Genomic DNA, 12593 nt, shown 5'->3' with positions numbered 1-12593 from the left:
CCAAATCAGTTTCAGGTTTTCACTTCTTTACCTCCTCCCCAGGTACCATATAAATAAGGAAGAGCTTCATCTCGGACTACAGGCAAACTAGCCTAGACTAAGCTTGATCCCAATGTCCAGAATCCATGAAAGGTACTTATTTTTCCCCTCATTTTGGCAAACCGTAACCTTCTTTCCAGTTTCTTTTAGTTAAATACAGTGAGATTCAAACAAATCCCAGCTCTGATCACTACTCTTCCAGGGAATATCATGATGAGAACATGACTCTGAAGCCCTGACCCCAGTGGGCTGGTTCCATGAAAGTAATGCTGGCATACAAATAAACAGGACTTCTAGAGATACCGGGGTATTATTATAATTGAAAGACTGAGGCATATTCTGATTGGTCAGAACTGTGGTTCACATGGTTCTGTGAATGTTCCTCTCAAAGAAATTGTGCATTTCTTAATGATAACTTGCCCTGAGAGAATGAAGAAAAGTTATTTCACATCACCAGCATCAGATCTTGCCAGTTTCTGGGCTACTACCCGAATCCGCTGACATCAGGATTATACCAACTACCAATGAATCACCCATTCATACTCTGTGTCTGTTGCTTCTTTCCTTTACCCGATCATCAGGTTGGACTTTCCTTTCCTCCATGTCAGCGTTTTGACTATACTGCTGTGTGTCATACCTGAGGAATGAGACTTTCCCTGAGCTCATACAGTTTGTTTTGTTTTGTTTTGTTTGGATAGCTAGCTCCATTGTCCATCACTGTGTGAAAGTCATGGTTTTCTTTAAATAGCTGTGATTTTGTTTCCCTGTTCAAACATCTTTAGGTTGGCATTGGGGCACAGCTATGCCAGTCTGGCATATGAGATCTAAGCTTCTATATGTGTATAGTTAATTAGGACTGATTCAGTTGTTAAGAGCAGTGTTTATAACTAACCTCTAGAGGCCATGTGAATTTCCTATTTTGGTAGACTAGTTTCTGCTTGTAGCTTTTCTCAAGGAATTAGTCACATTTGAATTCCATGATTTGTGTTTGCCAAATCTATCTACACAGCTCTGCTAGTCTTATTGAGCCATGAACAACAGGAAAAACCTAATCTTTTCAGAGCATGTGATTCAACCATGTTCTTAGGAAGCTCAGATATACCCAGGTTATAAGGTAGGGGAATAGAGATATGCCTTCATATCTTTTCTGGGCAGAGAGATCAGCTGGGGCATATGTTCACATAAAATAAATGTCGGACTTTGTTCTTTGAGAAGATTCCTTGTCTAAAGAGTTCCTTTAACCATCAAGTCACACATCTTCAGTATGTATAGGTGATTTTTTCATGCTTTCAGTGGACAAAATGGGAGCTTGGTATGAGAGCGAGGAGGGGTGGTGGTAGTGAAAAATAGCTTTTGGCCATGCATCCTGGAAGTCTTCTAATTGGATGGCCCATTAGAAGAACTAGTGGGGGTGACTTGCTAAAAGAAGGTCCTTTCCTACCTTTATAAACTCACGTCTTGTCACCTGTAGGGTTGCATCCAAGAGAGTCAGACAGATACTGTGTCTTCTTCTTGCACACCAGTGTTATCACTAAGTTCTTCCAAATTAGCAACCATTTATGGGATTCTCAGTTACAAGCATGTGCTGCCAGAAGCCATTATCCAAGAGCTTCTCATAGAGTCTACTGGAAACCAACAGAGAGTATGCTTTGGGGTTCTGTTTGAATTTAGCTTGTCTCGGATGTTTCCATGAATATATTATTTTATCAATTTGCCTCTTGTGCAATTCTTGGAAGACTATCACTTTCCATAAATCCTCTGTAGTAGAATTACCCAGGGCACTAGGGGCCTACCTTTAAATCTTCTAACATTTTGTGGTTATCAGTACAATTGTCCAACTACAGTTATTATCCTTTACTCTTGAGGACACATTGCAATAGAATTCCTAACAAATCTGTTCCACTGTTAACATTCTAAGTTTTATCTATGAATATTTTTGGGGAGATTTGTCTTTGTCATCCTAAGCTTTCTGAAAGCTTGGTTCCTCCTCCACTGCTTTTCGCTGTTTTTGCTTTTTGAGGTGATGCCATATTCTTCCAACATTTACCTTTTGTGAATGAGCTTTTATTCTAAATCAGTGTTGGCCCTGGCTGCCATAGTTCTCTGATTGGCAAGGAGATGAAGCTTTTATTGAGGGAGACAGTCTCTAGGATCATTTGTCCTTTGTTGTGACTGCTTAACATCTATTAAACTTCTCTTTAAAAAAGCAATGATCAAAGTCAATTTTTTTGTTTGTTTTTGTTTTTTGCTTTATGGAGGGGGAAGGGCAGGGCGATTGGGGCTAAATGACTTGTCCAAGGTCAAAGAGCTAGTAAGTGTTAAGTTTCTGAGGCTGGATTTGAACTCAGGTCCTCCTGACTCTAGGGCTGGTGCTCTATTCACTGCACCACCTAGCCACCCCTCAAAGTCAATTTTTATCCATTTCCCCTTTTGTAATCAATTGTTCACTTAAATAGGTTGGGATGGAGCTAATTATTATGACTCTTGTCTTTATCTTTTCTTCTAAATTGGTGCTAATTTTGACCTTTGATTAGTCTCTGTTCTAACTACATGCAAAATGGCTAATTCTGAAATAATTTCCATATTAGTAGCCAAACATTTCCTGACTGTTAAACTATAGCTAATTTCACTGGGGGAAGAGGCAGATGTAATTCCTCCTTGCCCTGTTCAATACCTCCCAGCTCTATTCCTAAATGAAGTATTCATGACATAGGCATAAGGCATCTGAATCATCTGCAAACTTTTGATCTCTCTCATTTTTAAATCCCATGTAATATTTTACAATATTTACAATATGTTTTACAATATACACTATATATTACACAAATATTACAATATATCACCTTTGCTTCTGCCCACCTTTTCACAGAAGGCTCTGAGGATCAAAGTGAATGTTGAGGTGTGTTTGCCAAGGAAAAGTTAACATGATCTGAAGCTGTATTAAAGGAGCCAGAATTATGGAGGTGATTGTGCCTGCTGTATTCTACTCAGATTAGACCTCTTCTGGAGTGTTGTGCTCAGTCCTCAGTATCACATTTTAGGAAGGATGCATATAGAGGTGTTTCACAGTTAACACACAGGAGGCACTGAAGTTTTCAGGCTTCAGCCTCTAACAGGTTTACTCTTGAGGAAAGACAGTTTGGGAGGAGTTAATAATCTTACTTTATTCTAGTCTAGCCTTCTCAGAAGTGTTGCTGATGAAAGCCAGCACCTACAGCATTCCCTAATCACTCTTCTCAGAGGGGCTGGCGAGAAGCGGGGGCAACTACTCCTACATTTCAATGTGGTCAATTGAAACAGGCACCGCTTGTGCACTCCTCTAAATCCCCTCAAGCCTTAATGGCAGCTGGTCAAGGCACACGCTGATTCCCTCATGGGTTCCTTGTGGTTTCCCCACTCACTTGTCAGTGCCCACTTGCTTCATAGGGCAACAGACAAAGAAGGCATCTTGCCAACATTAAGCTTGCAAGTTAACTTTAGCAATATTGTCATTCTGTGCAAGTGTAGCAAATATCAATTATGTTCACCCCCATATCTCATGGCATAGCCTTAGTGGGACTGACCATCACCTTGATTCTAGGAATTACTGTCTACTTTTTTTTTTTTTTTTTACTATTTACTAATTACTACAAGAATCCTTGGGGCTGTTCTGGGAGTTATTATATAATACCTGGAAACTAGACATTGCCATGGCCATGGATCCAGAGAAACTAAACTCTAAAAAAGATAACAAAATCCTCCTTACTTACAAGGGAGCAGTTGGGTGGTACAGTGGATAGAACATAGGCTTTGGAGTCAGGAGTATCTGAGTTCAAATTTGGCCTCAGATACTTACGAGTTGTGTGACCCTGGAGAAGTCACTTAATCCCCACCCCAATTATCTTCAAAATAAAGAAAAAGGGAAAAAAAGATGTTTATATACCAGAGAAAGGCAATAAGGATTTGGAGATCCTCAAGATCATATCATGCTAAAATATCAGTTGACAGAAGTTTGGTTTCTTAGACTGGAGAAGAAAAGATGTGGGGGAGATGACCATTGAATCATCTTCAAATATCTAAAGGATTGTTATATGGAAAGAGGAACGGTATTTAATCTGTTTGGCTTCAGAAGACAGAATGAAAATGAAAAAAGCAAATAAGTATTTATTAAATGCTTGATACTTGTCAGGCCCACTGCTATGCTCTGGGACACGCACGTGCACATGCACACACACAGACACAGAAAGTTAGTCTTTGCCCTCAAGAAGCTTATATTCTAATAGTGGAAGGCAGTACACAAAAGGGAGGATGGAGAGGATGATATTAAAGTCCAGAAAAAGTCAGGAGGGACATGAAGAGACGCCAGCCTGGGCTTCTTCACAAAATCAAGGTTCCAAAGGGAGCTGGCTGTGGTCACTTCTAGGGGTTGGGGTGAGCTCGGTCTCCTGGAGTGATATTCCATGGTGAGTCTCTCACAGGCATGGTAGAGTATTCCAGGGTAGAAGAACAATGGGTAGAACACAGAGCCACAGAGGAAGATTAAACTTAGTTGTAAGGAAAAAAACTTTTGCTATTAGAACTTGCCAAAAGCAGCATAACACATGATACCCTTAACTCCTAGCCTGTGTCCTGCAGAGAACAGCCATGCCTTAAAAACACACTTTATGAGACACCACTGACGTGTTTAGCTTTAGTGGTCAGACAAGGGACAGAATTAGCTCGAAGTGAGAACATTTAATGAAATGGAATATTAAGAAAAGTAACAAATCCTCTTCTCCATAAACCCCCCCAGAAATACAACCCTGATGGTGAGGATGTTTACATGTAGGGACTACATGCAGAAGAACACACAGATAAGGAACACAAGTGGCAGGGCACACACATATAGGGAATAAGTGTGGTGGGGCAACTCACCGCTCATATTGTAGGGACACTGATGTCTACTAGCGATATGATCACACTGCTCCTCCCAAGTGTGCTCCCTGCTGGTCTTGTGGTCTCCACAGGACCCTGTCCTGCCAGACACTACATAGCTGAAGGAGAGGTGGCTAAGTGTAGAGAACATGGACTGGGAGTGAGAAGATCTGAGTTCAAATCCTATCTCAGACACCTACTAGCTGTGTTACCTTGGGCAAGTCATTTAACCTCGCTGTGCTTCAGTTTCCTTATCTATAAAACGAGAATATTATAGTGCTTTTTGCTAAATGCTTTATAAATATTTCATTTTTATCACAACAACTCTTGATGTTATTATTACCCTGTTTTACAGATGAGGAAACTGAGGTTAGTTGACCTTCCCAAGTCTCCTGCCTCTACATCCCAGATTCCTTCCACGTATTGCTAAATTTAAGGCTTGGCAATGCAATCCCACGGGTCATTCTCTCATGAAGGATAGAAGGAAAGGGTGTGTTAAAAAGAAAATTCTGATTGAAGAGGCAAAAATTCAGGACAAAGAAAATTAAAGGAGTTTATTAAACACATCTAGGTAGCAATGCTTTGATAGGCTGATTACTGAGAATCAGCAATAGCTTCAAGATGGAGCCAGTTTTACTGATAATTTTCATAATGAGATAAAGACAATTTTGATAGATATGTGTCAGTGAAAGGGGATGGACCATTGCATCTCAGTTCCTCCCCAAGGTAGCAAGTGTGTGACAATTTCTAAGTACAAACATGGAAGGGAATGACTTATAAGTGGATGAATATCGTAATAGAAAACTGCAGACTGGTTCTCCTCAGTACTGATTGACAAGCTGGTCTTGGAACAGTGGATCACTGAGTCAGCCTAACTTTCATCAGGTGAAGTTAGAATTTCTTAATGGATTTTATGGATTTTTTTTTGTTCTTTATATCACCTAGACTTCCCACTGCATCCCTCTGGCTTCTCCTCCCGAAAAGCTATTTTATAACAAAAACATAAAAAAATGAAGAGGAAGAAAAAGCCCAGCAAAGTTGATTAATATATTGAAAAAAAAATTTGATGTTATGTACATGTCTGTGGGCTTCTACCTCTGCAAAGGAGCAGGGGGAGGCCTCTTCTCATATCTCTGCTTTGGGACCAAGCTTATTCTATGTAATTTAAAAACTATTAACTTTTGATTATTTTGTGGTTGTTCTTTTCATTTATATTGTTGTAGTCATTTTGTGTATTATGTCCTTTGCTCTGCTTACTTCAGTCAAAATCAATACATGTCAGTCATTCTATGTGGAACTAGATTTTTTTTATTGTAACAGTTTTTCTACCCCCCTTATAACCCAGAATATTCCACCTGCTCTAGAATTGGAGCAAAAGTATATCTTCCAAGTAAATAAATAATGTCTGATCAATGGATCCCTTGTATACCCAAAGACAAAATATGGTACTCTTTCAAGATTTTGTTTTTATCGTAATTTTAATAAAATAGTGGTCAATAAAAATGAAAAGAAACCCCACTAAATCATATGTTCACATTTTCCTCAATTTGTTTTCTGAAAAGCTTCATGACTTTTCATGACTTCATGAAAAGCTTAAGACTTTTTGAAAAGGAGATAATTATTGGAAGTGAATTTTCTATGTGACATTTATTTTCTTTATGCATGACATTTTGAGTATATGAAGAATGTAAGCGTTCTGATATAATGGCTTAGGTCTTCTCTTTCACATTTACGGATATTTCCTTCCTGTGGTAAGGGCTACCTAGTTTTCTTTTTTTATCCCAGTCTTGTGATACAACAACAGATGGCCTGATTCTGGAGGAGACTATCATCCTTTGAAGCCCTCCATTGGAACTAGTAGCCAGCACTAATATCTACAGCTATTGGTCTTAAAGCAGCTGCATGGCATTTGAGTAGAGTAGGAAGGTATGCAGGCAACATTTGTACCAGCTGCCCATCATAAAGGTACCTTGAAGGCAGGTGTGCTCTGCACCCTATCACAAAAATCCCCCCCAAACCTGAGGTGGTCCTAATTATTGAAGATCCCCTAATGGGTTTGGAAGTCAACAGATTACTCCAAGTGCCCCATTCCAAGTTTGTACCATATTCTTTGCTACTGCTTGGGATCCTTTCTTTTCACCTACCTTGTCTTCTGTTATACTGGTTCCCCATTTCCAAGGATGATAAAGGGCTCAGGATCTTATTTCATATAGCATCACTGAACCACAGATTTAGAATTTAAAGGGGCCTTATGTTATCTTGTACGACCCTTCTTCATTTTCCAGATGAGGAGAATGAGGCTGAGTTACTTGCCTAATGTTACTCAAGTAGCAAGTGACAGAGTTAGGATTCAAAATTGCATCTTCTGACTCCAAATGTAGCACTCATTTCAAATATGGGTACCGCAAGAATTATGCAGTGACCCTCCTTTTCTTTTTCTGTCTCATCCAAGTGATTCTTAATTATGTCCAAAATGCAAACTTGTCTCCTTCCCAGAAATTAGACAAAGGAACTGAAAGGATGCCTCTCCACTGTCAAAAGCATTAAGGACAATTAACTTAATGTTCCCAACAGAAAAAACAAAACAAAACAAAAACAGATGAAAGATTCCAATGGGAAAACAAAGAAGAAAAGTTATCTGAAGAGGAAGAGGGAAGAGCAAAAGTTGGAGGGTGGATAAATATGGCATAGAGGAGATGGAAAGGGAAGAAGGATCACAGAGCTCTTGGATGGATGAAAGAGATATGGGGCACTTCATAAAGAGGAGAGAACTTATCCCTCTGAGGAAGAAGCAGTTCCTTGTCCTCCAGGGAATATTGATGTGGATCTAGAGGTGATATGTCAGAGAAGGGATCATCCAGCAAGAGCTTGAGAAAGAACAGATGAGGAATGATGATTGTTGACTCCATGATGAGTGGTACTAAGAAGTTTTTTAATTCACTGGATAACAATGAAGAGGTCTACTATTTCCTTGGGATGGACTGGGCAGAGAGCCTCCTAAGATCCATCAAATTGTCAGTCAATAAATATTAAGTAGCTACTGTGTGCCAGGTACCGTGCTAAGAGCTGGGGATACAAAAAAGGTAAAAGATAGTTCCTGCCCTTAAGCTTACGATCTAACAGGGGTAGAGGGAGGAGTAAACAAATATGCACAAAGCAGCTATATATAGGATAAATGAGGGAGGGACATGAAAAAAATGAAGGCACTAGAATTAAAAGGGGTTGGAAGATGCTTCATGTAGAAGAAAGGATTTTGGTTGGGACTTAAGGGAAGCCAGAGAAACCCACAGGCAGAGAGGAGGAGTGAGGACATTCCAGGCACGAGGGACAGCCCAATTCTGGTGAGTTGTATGGGCATAAATGATTCTGGCAGAAGAAATATAAAACTCAGTGCTTGTTTGTGAAGTCTTAGATAGTAAGTAAGTTTGTGAAGTCTTAGATAGCAAGTAAGTTTGTGAAGTCTTAGATAGGAAACTGAAAATCTTAGGGTGTATGGGTTATTTTCAGGACTGCTGTTGATTGAGGGTAAAGGAGTCAGAAGACGAAGGAAGGGCTGAGAAGTGAACAGCTGATTATGGTAGTGGCTAAGGATGAGATTTGGATTTCTAGTTCATGGTTTAACATAAAGGAATAACAGGCACCTGGGCAGGAATGGAGTACACATACAGAGGGCTCAAAAGAAGTATTTTCTTGGAGTTTTGCAAATCTAATCAAAAGGGGTTTTTAAAAGATAAGGAAGGTAGAGGGAAAGAGTTGACTAAATATACTTACTATATCACCATAGGAGGAAACTATGATGTAGGAGAGCAGTTTTCAAACTTTTTGGTTTTAAGATCTCTTTGTATTCTTAAAAAAAATTGAGAACTTCAAACAGCTTTTTAAAAAATGTGGGTTATATTTATTGATATTTACATATTAGATATTAAAACTGATAAAATTTAAAATATGTATTCATTTATTTAAAATGACAAACCTGCTACATTTTAACATAAATATAATTTTAATGAAAAATAACCATATTTTCCAAAAGAAAAAAAATAGTGAGAAGAGTGACATTGTTTTATATACTTTTGTAAATCTCTCGAATGTTTGACTTAATATAAGACAACTGGATCCTCCTATTTGCTTCTCCTTTCAGTCTATTGTGATATGTTGCTTTGATCGAAGTATATGAAGAAAATCTGGCTTCACACACATATGTAGTTGGAAAAGGGAGAAGAGTATTTTCATAGACTTTTTAGATAATTATGTATATTGTTCTTTGATGCTATGCCACACCTCAAAAAGTGGTTTTTTAAAGGTTAGTTGCAATGTAGAATCTGAAACCAGATCAATGAACTTTTCATTTAAAATCCATTGGTCTGTCTTGTTCTTTGAATGGATCTTTCACCCATGCATTTTATAAAATCATGCATTGGTCATTGGTAAATATTGGTTGACTGAGTTAAACATGTCTTCCAAAACTAGACATATCTCATTATACCATATAAAAATCACATTCATTAATATCAACACTGATATCATCAAAAATCTTTAAGTTTCAGAAAGCTGTTAAACTCACAAAAACAGACACAAGTTTTCCAAAATTCTAATTTTCACTTGAAAGCTTGGATTTTATCATTGTCAACAAATACTGCTGGTTGTTTTCCTTGAAGTGACAAGTTTACTTCATTCATTTTTAAGAAAATGTTTGTCAGACACTAAAGCCAGAATAACCATAGTTTGTCCATGATTCTTTCCAACACAAATGATGTTCTATGAAAAAAGTGACTAGTTCAGCTCACAAGACAAACTATAGTGTAAGTGCTTTTCTTTAAGCTGCCATCATACTTTGGTATGAAGCAGAAATGTGTTATACATACTTCCTATTTTGTCATACGGATTATTAATATATATATGTATTTAGGGTCAAGATTTAATTAGTAATTCTTATTGCTTCCTCAAGACATTCTTAAGTGAAACTAGCGTTTTTAGTGTGTGTGTGTGTGTGTGTGTGTGTGTGTTAAGATTGCAATAACAGCAAGTAGAGTTTGATGCCTCTACTAAATTTAGCCACCACCATCGGTGAAAATGTCAGCACAGTTGTTCCAGGACAAACTGTGAGATTCAAAAAAAGGTTATTCAACACTTTGGATAGTTCAGCATCTCTTGTGTTTGTTGCCAAGCATTCACATAAAAGATCTTCGATGATTGGCTGGTGCTGATAGCAAACAAATACAAACAAAACATCACATCCAGTCATCTGTGGATTCATCAGTTTGTAAGGCAAGCATACAGTTCTGTAGACTAGATATTAACTCAGTCTTCACGTTTGTAGCCAAATCTTTAACTCACAGGTTATGTAGTCTCTGAAAAACACTGTACAAGCATGAGAGAGTGAGGGTGAAAAAGGCAAATAAAACCTTAATATTACTTTGAAGAGTTTTGACATTGTGGACCTCAAGAAAGATCTTGGGGACCCACAGTACTACACTTTAAAAACCAACAATGTATGAAGATGAATAGCAGTAAAGATGTACAAATATTCCCAGAGGACAAAATCCAAGAAAGGATCCAACAATTAGTTCATAGTCTTATATATCTATGTACAGATTATACAGCAGATGGGTAATAAGCAGGATAAAATAGATATCCCAATTTGGGGAGGTAAAGTTTGACTTCATAGATATCAATTAAACATTTTTATTAAGCCCTTAAGGGCAGCTAGGTGACATAGTGGACAGAGTGCTGGGTCTGGAGTCAGGAGTCAGGAGGACTCATCTTCATGGGTTCAAATATAGCATCAGACACTTCCTAGCTGTGTGACCCTGGACATTTAATACTGTCTGCCTCAGTCACCTCATCTGTAAAATTAGCCGGAAAAGGAAATAGAAAACTACCCCAATATCTTTGCCAAGAAAACCCCAAATGGGGTTTCAAAGTATTAATCAACTTGGACATGGCCAATGTGAAATCTTGCTTTGCTTGACATTTGAATTAGAATTTACTTTCTCATTTTGTTTAATGGGTTGGGAGGGGGACGCAATGTGGGAGGGAAAGAAAATAAATACTTGTTAATTGAAAAAATATATTAAGAAAGATTTTAATCCTGAGAGGCTAAATTTTTTAATTTTCATCCTCACACAGTAAGCCCTTTGTGGTCCCTTTTTCTGACCTACTGCTATAGGTTACAGGGACATAGCCTTCAGCCTCTGTTGAATATTCCATGACCCTCAATACCATTCCATATGATATCTGTCTCACTTGGTTTTTTTGAGCACTTTTAGCCATCCTAGTCAAATGCCTCATCCCTGGCTCCCATTCCTAGCAGATCCAAGTTCTTCAGGGCAAGATCAGCCTCTTTGAATATTTGTTTGGCCAAGGGAATGTACATATACATGTGTTGAAAAGCCATTAATTCTAAAAAAAAGTATGCACCCCACATCCAGCTAAATTCCCAAATCTTAGATATTAAATTGACTCTTCATGTGTAACCATTTAAAATAAATATAAGCAGAGGTTCTAGATATGCTGCTGATGGTTTTTATGTGTTCAAAACTACTTTCCTTATAGATAAGGCTGGCAAAGCTTACACAGAATCCAAAAGTGTCTACCACCATGTAGTAGCTTAGCCTATGGGATAATTTGTATCAATAAATCACTATTTATTCATTTTACTTACAGAAGGTGCCCAGCAAGGCAACTGGAGTCCATTCAAGTCTCTGGTGAACTTACGATTGTGATATTCATTTGGTATTTGTAGCCTTTGTTGAAGATTTGATGATTGTTCACGCTCATTGAGTGATATCTTCTTTTTTCTGTTTGCCTGGAAGTCATTGGCATAAATTGAGCCCACCTATGTCATTCATCATATATCAAAAAATCATGAAAGTTATACATAATTGGAATTACCTTTCTGCAAAGGGGAGATATATTTTATTTTTATTCATAATGCATTTACATACACTTATATTTGTACATGTATTCCTGAATGTAGGGATTATTTTATTTTGCTTTATTTTTGTATATCTAGCACCTTACCCATAATAGGTATTTAAAAAATGTCCATTGATTGATTGAGCTACTTCCAAGATTGGTATTAGGAGACTGGGTTCAAATCTTTCCTCCAATAATTCCTCACCCATGTGACTATGGGTGAGTGGCTTAACCTCTCTGAGGTTCCATTTCAATATTTAATGGGGAAAATAATACCTGTGATGGAAGGATTGTTGGAATGGAAGCCCTTTGTAAATCATAAAGTGATTCATAAATGTAAATAGATATTTGAGTGTTTTTTTTTCCAGTAGAGGCAAGGAGTTGCTGATCTCCATTATCAATATTCTTTTGACCAAAAGTATACATTTTTAGAGGTCCAGTTGGGTTAAGGCACAAGACCTATGCCCAGCAAACTCTAGCCATGTGGACATACAACACTTGGCTTGGACTTGATTAGGTTCCATTCTCTAAGCACCCAGCTACAGGTTATACAAATGTGCTGAAAATTAAACAACATAATGACAGGAAAGCTCTTTTGTGATGCCATAAATCTTGAAAAATATAGTGATGTTTGTTTCTTAGAAAAAAAAAACAATTCAGGGCTTTATTGCCATTTCACAAGTAAAGCAGAAGTCTTTAATTATGCTCTCCTTGGTAGCATTCCTTTTCAAAAAATCCAAGATGGG

The 12593-nt window shown here is 37.9% G+C and overlaps 1 long non-coding RNA gene across 1 annotated transcript in view; it reads right to left on the bottom strand.

Moving 5' to 3' along the window:
- Positions 1–8836: 8836 nt before the first annotated feature.
- Positions 8837–12593, bottom strand: part of LOC138170294 (uncharacterized) — a 9095-nt gene continuing 5338 nt past the window's right edge. The window contains exons 2-3 of the long non-coding RNA XR_011170566.1: positions 11594–11737; positions 8837–10290 (exon numbers count right to left, since the gene is read on the bottom strand). This is a non-coding gene — a long non-coding RNA (uncharacterized lncRNA). The remainder of the gene's footprint in view (positions 10291–11593; positions 11738–12593) is intronic.

The sequence above is a fragment of the Petaurus breviceps genome, unplaced genomic scaffold (assembly GCF_028583685.1).
Source record: "Petaurus breviceps papuanus isolate PSGF00001 unplaced genomic scaffold, PetGlider_PUasm1.0 126, whole genome shotgun sequence".
Lineage (NCBI taxonomy): Eukaryota > Metazoa > Chordata > Mammalia > Diprotodontia > Petauridae > Petaurus > Petaurus breviceps.
Note: the sequence above shows the minus strand (reverse complement) of the source record. Positions and strands in the feature narration are given on the sequence as shown.